The sequence below is a fragment of the Vicia villosa genome, linkage group LG3 (genome assembly GCF_029867415.1).
Source record: "Vicia villosa cultivar HV-30 ecotype Madison, WI linkage group LG3, Vvil1.0, whole genome shotgun sequence".
NCBI lineage: Eukaryota > Viridiplantae > Streptophyta > Magnoliopsida > Fabales > Fabaceae > Vicia > Vicia villosa.
In genome coordinates, this window is record NC_081182.1 from 120308681 (window position 1) to 120318688 (window position 10008).

Here is a 10008-nt window from a genome sequence, read left to right on the forward strand (position 1 = left end):
CAAAGTCAATCCCCAGTGGAGTCATCTCCCAGAGTTAATAAAAACTCTTTTAAGCCTCAAGCTTGGGCCTCATACAAGCCAGTCAAAAATTCAAATCTTTCATACAGTAGATATACATGATTTATCTCTATAGAGAGATATTTCTCCTATTTTACCACATTCAAAATTACAAACATTTCAATTTCAATTTCAAACATTCTCCCATTTAGAACTCTGAAAGGCATGCTCTGAGGCACACGCACCCAAACTTGTACCCTTTTCCTAAACTGGTTGAGAATCTTTCTTTCATTCAAGAGACCGGGACTGGCATACTTGCACACACACAAGTAAGGTCCCTCTCTTATGAAACAAACCTAGCTTTTCTGTCACTTCAAATGTTTGTGGTGGAATAGTAGAAATACCTCTCTGTAAAGATGACTTCATGTCTCTTTCCTATAAACAGAGATTTAATTCCAAGCTTCAACCTTGAGCTTCAAGCAAGGCACTCCCAAAATTAATTCATTTCCCTAATTAGTTCCCCGAACTATAAAAAGCTCTGACTTCCATTAGGGATATGTAGGCATGAGATTCACAAGGAATCTCAGCGAGCTAATCAAAAACCAAAAACAGTCAGTTCATCTGTCTTTCAATTCAATTCAATTCAATTCTCTCTCCTAACACAAAGGAGAAACTTTCCCATTCAATTTGCAAACACAAACACATAGACACATAGAAGGTTCCTGTAGAGTACTACGAATATGTAGGGTGCTTAAAACCTTCCCTATGTATAACCGACCTATCGGACTCCATAACTTCTGATTAGGTGAAATCCCCACACCTAGAAAACTCCTAGGGTTTATTTGAGATCTTTTTCCCCTTCCTCCTCGTAGGATAATTAAAAAGTCCATGTGCTATCGTAGGAAGAACTAAAATAAAATTCATCCCACAAGGGCGCCTCTCTCCTTCCAAATTTCGCATGAAGAGTCCGGCGTGATGTCCTCCCATGTGAAACAAGGAGTTAAAAAAAAGGACACCACAGCCACCAAGTCTCGAACTCATTAGTACAGTAAAACGCAAGCTTAAAATTGGTAAAGATGAGAGAAGGCCGACTGTTCCATATGCTGTCATAGTCCTCTTGAACATGCTCCCAAGCTTCGTCATTAAGGACATCTACCAATAGTTCATGAGAAGTAAACAGGGATTTGGGAACTAGTTGGCAAAGTCCAAACTGTCAAGCTACCAAATTAGGCTGATAAGCTGTCAGACTGGGACTCGTGCTCGCAATGGAGTAGGACAGAAAAATGGGGACCAAGAAGCGCCGCCAATTAGTAACAAAGGATTTTTTATGTTGGGGGCGCCTTTATCAACTGGAGTCGGAGTCAATAAGCGTTCCTAGATGCTATAAACCTTGGTCAGAGAACAGGTTATCTTCCAGTTCTTAAAAGGTTTTAGCTCTTCATAAAAAGTGGCATTTAGCCACAATTGCAGCAACCAAAAAGGTCCATGCACTAAAACATTTTCTTTTTTAGGGTGTTGGGGTTCTAGTATCTGATTTTCCTAGCCACATCCGTCAGTGACGTATAGAGGTTAGCTAGTATCAACTGTCCCAGAGAGATGTTACCACCATTGTGTAGGTGACTTGCGAGGTAGACGAATTGCTTGGCCACCTGCATGGATCTAGAACAAAAAACACATCTCGACAGCCAATATGTCAAGAAAGCAACGTGTTCCTCATCATTAATGACAGGAGTATTCTTATGGCGATGAGCAATGAAGTTATTGAATGTCGGACTTTTAGTGTCACCGACGTCGAACTTCACCGGAACCACGTCGACATCTGCATTGTTAAACACAGGGCCAGCTGGTTGTAAGCACGTGATAGCAGCAACATCCAGGAGGGTAGGAGTGATCATGCCACATCTAGTATGGAAAGTGTTTGTCGAACCTTCCCAGAAGTATAGTGCAGCCGTCAGCATGCTATGAGAATAAGAAATGCCTTCCTGCGACAAGTTCAATAGGGTGTCGATACCTAATTCATCCTATTGCTTACCTTTGCCGAGTTTCAGACGTGCCATCCAGGCGCCAAATTTAGGGCATCTTATGGGTGGAGCCGTCCGAAAATTTCTATCAAAAACGCGCAAAGAAATAGGGGTTGGGGAAGATATCAACGGTCTAGATTCTCTGCTGGTGAGGAAGAAGGCTCCGTCGTCAGTGGTGTAGATTTTAGATGGAGCGCCGACATGTAATGGAGCTAAGAAAGACAAAGGTGCACCTTCAAGTTGAAAAGGGATGAGTACCTGAGATTGCCAAATTTTCGCCTTTTTGTCAGCAAACGTAGGTTCTGGAACATATGGCTTGCCGTCAACAAGACAGAGCTCATAGGTCTTGGCTGGGGCAGTGGTTGGAGCAGTAGCCGCCATTGTTGAAAGAAGAAGTACTTTGAAGAAGCCGAAACGGTTTAAAGAAACAAATGAAAATGCAGAGAAATTGAGGAAGAAGGCGGAAAACGTGAAACAAAGAAGAGGTAAAATTGTTGAGGAAAAGGCTACTTATAGCCAACAGAAAACGTTGTGTTTCCAAAAGTCACAAACGTGGCAGGAAGGGGAACACGTGGAGCTAAGAGTTCGCATGCATGGAGTCCACACTACAACACGGAAGGGCTTTAAAAGCGCTTTTTATGGGCTTTAAAAGCGCTTAAAAGCGCTGTGAAAGGCAGCGCTGGCAAAGGTAACAAAAGCGCTTCAAAAAGCGCTCTGGTAGGCCCCCCCTATAAGAGCGCTTTTCTGGAAAAAGCGCTCTGGTAGGCCACCCTATAAGAGCGCTTTCCTGGAAAAAGCGCTCTGGTAGGCCACCCTTTAAGAGCGCTTTTTCCAGAAAAGCGCTCTGATAGCCCCCCCCTGTGAGAGTAAAAAATAAAAAAAAACGCAACATACGAAAGCGCTTTTGGAAAAGCGCTCTTATAGGGTGGGCTTTAAGAGCGCTTTTTCTGGAAAAAGCGCTCTGATAGCCCCCCCTATAAGAGCGCTTTTCCAAAAGCGCTTTCGTATGTTGCGTTTTTTTTTATTTTTTATGCTTTTTTATTAATCTTTGGCAGCGCTTTTACAAAGAAGCGCTTTAGTAGGTGGACCTTTAAGAGCGCTTTTTAAAAGCGCTGTCGTTGCTAAATGAGGTATTTTAATGTGCAGCCTGTAATTTAATCCTCCCAGTCGACCTGTAATATTTTCGACCTGTAATATGTTTTCAACCTGTAATATTTTCGACCTGTAATTTATTTTCGACGATATTATTTCAGCCATCAGTAAGACAATATATATACTAATATAATACCATTATAATATCCAAAATTATATATATACATCATTACAACATCAATAATATTATAGTTCAAATCGACACAAATCCTACATGAAAAAGCGCTTAATATAAAATTGACACAAATCCTCTTTTATTTCTTCTAACTTAAGTCTCGGGTACCCAGCAGCACGGAATTCGTCAAGGTACTACAAAACAAAAACATAATATGAATGATACATTAAGTTAAATGTAATAAATTATATGAAATTATCTTAAGTTATAAATTCATACCGTGAGCGGAATCTCTAATTGATTTGCCTGAAGGATTTCTTTCATAAACCTCAATACAAAGTATCCGCAATCGTAACTGTTTCGCTGTTGCGGACACTACATAGAAAAACAAATAAGATTCTATAGTTGTCTTGTTTTATCAAGTAGCATAAATATATTATAAGCAAAATTGTGAAAAATAATGTACCTGCACTTGGATCCAAGTAATGTTGTTAGATTTAGTTCGGGATACCTGTGCGTCCCGTTGACTTCGGAACACTTGTATTGATCTAATTAACAAATATATAAAAGCATATGTTTAGATCAATCCCACAAATAAGTAAATATATAAATATACACGAATATATATTTAGAACGATCCCACTTACAAATCAACGATGTCCTTCATAGCCGGATAATTGGTCCATTCACCATTTACCGAATTCAAATAATACACGACTTCCCTTATAGGGTTGATAGCAAGCAGCAACCAGTGTGCTCTATAAATTAAAACAATAGGTTATATGAAAATTTTGCTATACACAAAAGAAACAGAGATTAGATGAACAAAGAATGAGAAACTAACCCTACTGGTCGGGTATTATACGCCCAAAGATGCAGACTTTCTGTATTGCCGGTGGACATGAATCTATCGACTAAGTGCTGTCTAACTGATTCCGGTTCCGAAGCAATTGCCATTCCGCTGCAATGGGCGGAAGACACGAAACGGAATCTGTTAGACAATGGATTCCCGCGCAACACTCTGTCATACAACAACCTTAAATAAAAACATAATAAACATTAGATTATTTTCATTGAAATGTGTAAATAAATTATATTGTGGGACTAATTAAATAATATATCGGATGAGTGAATATTACCGGATGTATGAGTGCATGTTAGTGACGCCTAGTTGATCATGCCTAAAAATCTCCTCCAAGTCATCAATTGTAATAAGTGACTTGAATTCAATACCGAAGACACTTTCATCCATATCGATTTCATGTAAAGCACCATCCTTCATATCGGACATATCAACCATTGTTGCGAGCGTCGACCGGTATCGAGGCACAAAAGCACCGCCTTTTTTTCCCGCTGGCTTCGGAGGACCAGTGGGTGGTACGGTACGAACTTGCTGCGTCACTTGTTGTGACTCCCGAGCGGATGCCTAAAAATCATATAAGTTAGGTAAAATATAAAATCATGCAGATTTAGATTCAGATTAATTATTAACACTTTAAATGTACCTCTTTTAGTGATGCAACGGACTCCTCCTCCTGTAAAATCCCTTTACCCTTAATTGCGGGTTTTATAGGAGCAGTCTAAAATTAAAATGTAAAAAATAATTAATAAACGGTTTAGAATTGACATTCGAAAACTAAATGATTCATAATCGTTTTCAATATACCTCATCACTAATGGTAATGAGCTCCGAGGGCCATGCAACAAATGATCCTATTGCATCTCGCAGCAAGGTCGTCTCTGAGACCATGTTAGGTACCGGTAGCATCGCATCATGATCTACTACAACATCCACCGATACTTTCAGGTGTCCATCCGGGAGCGGTCTATGGTGAAGTAAATCTCCCAAAGTGTTGTGCACTTTTCCCTTGCCAACTAGTCGATAATTCGGTTCCGATAAGTATAGTTGGCAAGATGAAATGCCCTAAACCAATAGTAAATATAAAGTCATTATCATTAATAAAATAGAACAATTTAAAAGGTAAAAAAATTATAATTACCTCGGGAAATTTCCTTTGATAGTTGATACTAGCCTTATCACTAGTTTCTTTCACCGATGAAGTGTTGCACTTTTCTCTCATATACATCTCTTTATCTCTTTGCAATTCAGAGACTTGTGCTTGCAATTCCTGCAACTTTTGCAACACTTCTTCATTGGTAGGATTTCTTCTCCTAGGACTCTTGTAAAAAGAGGTTGGAGTCACACCATGACCCTTACCCCTCACCCGACCGGGATACTCAGGAGCATCTAGTGCTCTACTAAGTACGCTCCCCTCATCGGTGGATGCCGATTGCGACAAGGTCTCCTGTAATTCATTTACATTAAAAATCCATTTATATATTAAAAACATTTGATTTAATTAAAGACACAGTATTATAATTACACATTCAGTAAAAACTCTCTGAACTTCGGGATCGACAGCTTGATTCTTGCCCACACGAGCTTCCCTCCACAACACATGTACAGGAAGTGAGGTTTCCTCACTTTTAGTCTCCTCTAACTATGCATTGACACAAATGATAAAATCGTCAAATAAAACACATTTAGACAATTAATTAAAATGCATTTCTATTTACTTACAAGTTTATCCTCTAAGCGTGCATATCCCATACGCCCTTTTTTGTATGGATACGCGGGTTTGGATGCTCTCGCGCTATTCGTGGCACTCCTTTTCCGAAAATCTTCATCTCTTTTATTTACAAACTCAGTCCAATCTTTTTCACCAATGAAGATCTCATACTTTTTTGGCCGTCCCGGTGCCTCTTCAAGAAAGTTTCCATCTTTATCCTTAAGATAGGTGTTTGTCAAAAAAGCTTTCCACCCTCTATATCTTTTGCCGGCCAAAGTAAGTATGTAGCGTCTACGATCATCTGGTATCTCAAAAGTCCTCTGCAAAAAAACATACGCATAGTGTGTTAGTATAAGTAATTTAAACAATTTATCGTCAAGATAATAACAACAATTAACCATATATGATATATACCTGAAGCTCGTCCCAAATCGCTTTTTTTTTCGCATCCAACTCTTCGCTTTTCAGATTCCATTTAGCTGTGGAGACCGGAATATGCATACGAACAAGTGTACCAATATAGCTTGTCAACTTTGCAGAATTAGGACCAATTGCTTGTTTATCAGAATTTCAATCCAAACGGTATACTAATCCTTGGTCTCTATGTCGAACGATTCCCTTCATAATGGTGATGCCTCGTGCAACTTCTTTTGCTTCAGTATCAGGTGGAGCATTTGTATCCGTGGCATCTCTTTCTTGAGCATCTCTTTCTTGTGAGTTTTCTTGTGAGTTTTCTTTAGGAGCATCTCCATCCGGAGCCATTGAACCTGTATCAAACAAACTAAAGCACATTAGTACACTATTAATAAGCTAACAATCTATACAAGTCAAATGGAAGTCAAACCATGCATGTACAAGTGTATCGGAAACGAAATCGATACAAATCAAAATAAGCGTCAAAAAAGAAAGTTGTCGGAATTGAACGAAATTTACATGGCTATGGTAAAACGTCCCCACGGACTCAAAAATAAAGTCGGTTTTCCGAAATTCAGACCCTAATCCCGACTTTTGATTACGGGCAGAAGCAAAACCGATAAAAAACAGTCCCGAAATGTAAAGATAAGTGCATGAGCAGCTCCAGAATCGTCAAAATAGTATAGTTACATGTAAAGAAGTCGACAAACGGATACATGGTTCAAAAGTTATGTACAAAACGAGAATATGCACCAAAATTGAATAAGTACTATACTATTGATTAAAACAATCGGTACAAATTGAATAAAACAAATTAGTCGGAATATGTATACTATTACCTTTATCACTAACGTCTCTTTCTTTTCTTGGTAGGATTGTGTTCTACGCGTCTCTTAACAACGCGGACGGTTGGATTGATCCAAATACCCTCATTATGATCATTTCTAGTACAAGATTCATTCTCATTTTGATCGTTTCTTGTACAAGATTCAATGCCAACACCAATATCACCTTGATCTTCAATGTTTTCATCAACTATTTTGTTAGATAAAAGCACTATAGACCATTTCGTACTTGTCGGATCATTGACATAGAACACTTGTTTAGCTTGAGAGGCTAGAATGAAAGGCTCATCTTTGTACCCTACCCTATTGAGATCCACTTGCAAAAATCCTGACTTATCCATTCGTATGCCACTATTATTTTCAACCCACTTGCAACCAAATACAGGAATCTGAAACTTCGCGTAATCAAACACCAAAATGCGCTCGATAACCCCAAAATATGACAAATTTGCAAATTTCGGATTTAAGTCATTCGCACTTGATATGTGCGTTGCTTCAGCTACCAAGGTAACACCACTATTTTGCATAGTACTTTTATCATCCTGTTCTTTGGTATAAAATGTGTATCCATTAATAGCGTATGCGCTATAAGAAAGCACAATTACAGTTGGACCATAGGCTAAACATCTCAACCTTTCTGTTACTGAAGCAGAATCTGAACGATACTTTGAATAAATATGATCCCTAAACCACGGTATGAAACTTCGATTGTGCTCTCGTACTATCCAGTTCTCATTTCTATTTGGATTTAAATCTCGGAGAACAACCTTGTGCATTTCAACATACGGCTCAACCTCAATCTCATTGTGCAGAACATACAAGTGCGCTTGATCCCGTTCGACCATTGATACTGTCACAACTTTATTTCCAATTAGCCTTTTTCCTTCTTTTTTTTCGACAATATGAGATTTGGGGAGTCCAATTGATTGAACATTTGACAGATATTCAGTACAAAACTCAACCGCTTCTTCAACAACGTATCGTTCGGCAATACAACCCTCCGGTCGACTTCTGTTTTTCACGTACCCTTTTAATATTTTCATATAACGTTCAGCAGGGTACATCCATCTCATATAAGCTGGTCCGCACAATTGTGTCTCTTTCACAAGATGAACGACTAGATGAACCATTATGTCAAAAAACGAGGGAGGAAAATACATTTCAAGATCACATAAAGTAACAACTATCTCTTTTTGCAATGTTGGTAAGATCGCGGGATCGACCACCTTACTGCAAATTGACCTGAAGAAGAAACACAGCTTAGTTATTGCGCTTCTTACTTTTTCTGGCAGAATAGAACGTATACCTATTGGTAAAAAATGTTCCATTATAACATGACAATCATGCGTCTTCAAACTCTTTAACTTGAGGTCTTTCATGGACACAAGTCTTCTAATATCTGAAGAGTAGCCTTCTGGAACTTTAACTTCACTGAGGAACTTACACAATGTTTTCTTCTCCTTTCTAGATAGAGTGTAAACAGCAGGTGGCAGATATGTTCGTCTTCCTTTCGTCACGGGTCCCAATTCAGTTCTCATCCCCATGTTTACCATGTCCTTCCTTATGTTAAGGCCATCCTTAGACTTTCCTTGTATATTGAGTAACGTACCTATGACGCTGTCAAATACATTTTTTTCAATATGCATAACATCCAGGAAATGTCTTACGTACAACGACTTCCAATATGGAAGTTCAAAAAAAATGGACTTCTTCTTCCACCCACCCTTGACAAGTGAATGTGCAAAAGGCTTGCCAAACTGAGTGCTCACATCTTTCACCTTTTCAAAAATTTGATCACCTGACAAAAAAGGCGGGGCTGTACCATGTTCGGCCTTTCCGTTGAATGCTTTTCTCCACCCACGGTAGTGATGATTAGAATTTAAGAATCTACGATGGCCGAGAAAGACATTCTTCTGACAAAGCTCCAATCGTGTCGTATCGGTTTCATCTTCACAAACGGGACACGCCTTTTGACCTTTATTGCTGTACCCGGATAGATTTCCGTATGCTGGAAAATCATTAATTGTTCCAAACAACATCGCCCTCAAGTTGAAACTTTCCTTCCTATACCCATCGTAAACCTCCACACCGTTGTCCCACAAAAACTTTAAATCTTCGATTAACGGTGCCAAGTATACGTCTATGTCATTCCCTGGTTGTTTAGGCCCAGAAATTAGCATAGATAACATCATGTACTTACGCTTCATACATAGCCACGGAGGTAGGTTATAGATCATAAGAATCACAGGCCATGTGCTATGCGAGATACTTTGAATACCATGCGGGTTCATTCCATCAGTAGACAATGACAACCGAAGGTTTCTTGCTTCTTTTCCAAATTCAGGATAATCAGTATCAACTTTCATCCATTGTGGTGAGTCTGTCGGATGTCGCAACTTTCCATCAATAATTCTTTCATCTGCATGCCAAGTCAAGTGTCTTGAATCGGTCTCACTACGATACATGCGTCTAAATCTCGGAATTATAGGAAAATACCATAAGACTTTAGCAGGAGACAACTTTTTCTTATATCGAGGGGCACCACATTTAGGACACTCATTCAACGCTGCATACTCGTTTCGAAACAAAACGCAATCGTTTGGACATGCATGTATCTTATCATAGCTCATGCCAATAGAGGACAACATCTTTTTGGCTTCATACGTTCGATTGGGAAGAACATTATCCTCTGGTAGCATATCTTTCATAAGGGCTAATAACTCTGTGAAACTTTTATCCGACCATCCATTGTCCGCCTTTAAGTTGTACAACTTTAACACCGCAGACAATCTTGTGAATTTTGAACAACCATCATACAACGGTTTCTCTGCATCGCTTACCAACCTCTCAAACATTTTGGGACAATCCGCAAGATCTTCTTCAAGCGCTTCTGC

General features: G+C 39.2%; 1 long non-coding RNA gene across 1 annotated transcript; it reads right to left on the reverse strand.

Annotated features, from left to right (window-relative positions):
* Positions 1–3311: 3311 nt before the first annotated feature.
* LOC131656597 (uncharacterized) lies at positions 3312–3833 on the reverse strand. The gene is made up of 3 exons (XR_009300183.1): positions 3752–3833; positions 3565–3660; positions 3312–3479 (listed from the first exon to the last, which is right to left on the reverse strand). It is a non-coding gene; the product is annotated as an uncharacterized LOC131656597 (long non-coding RNA).
* Between the last annotated feature and the right edge of the window lie 6175 nt (positions 3834–10008).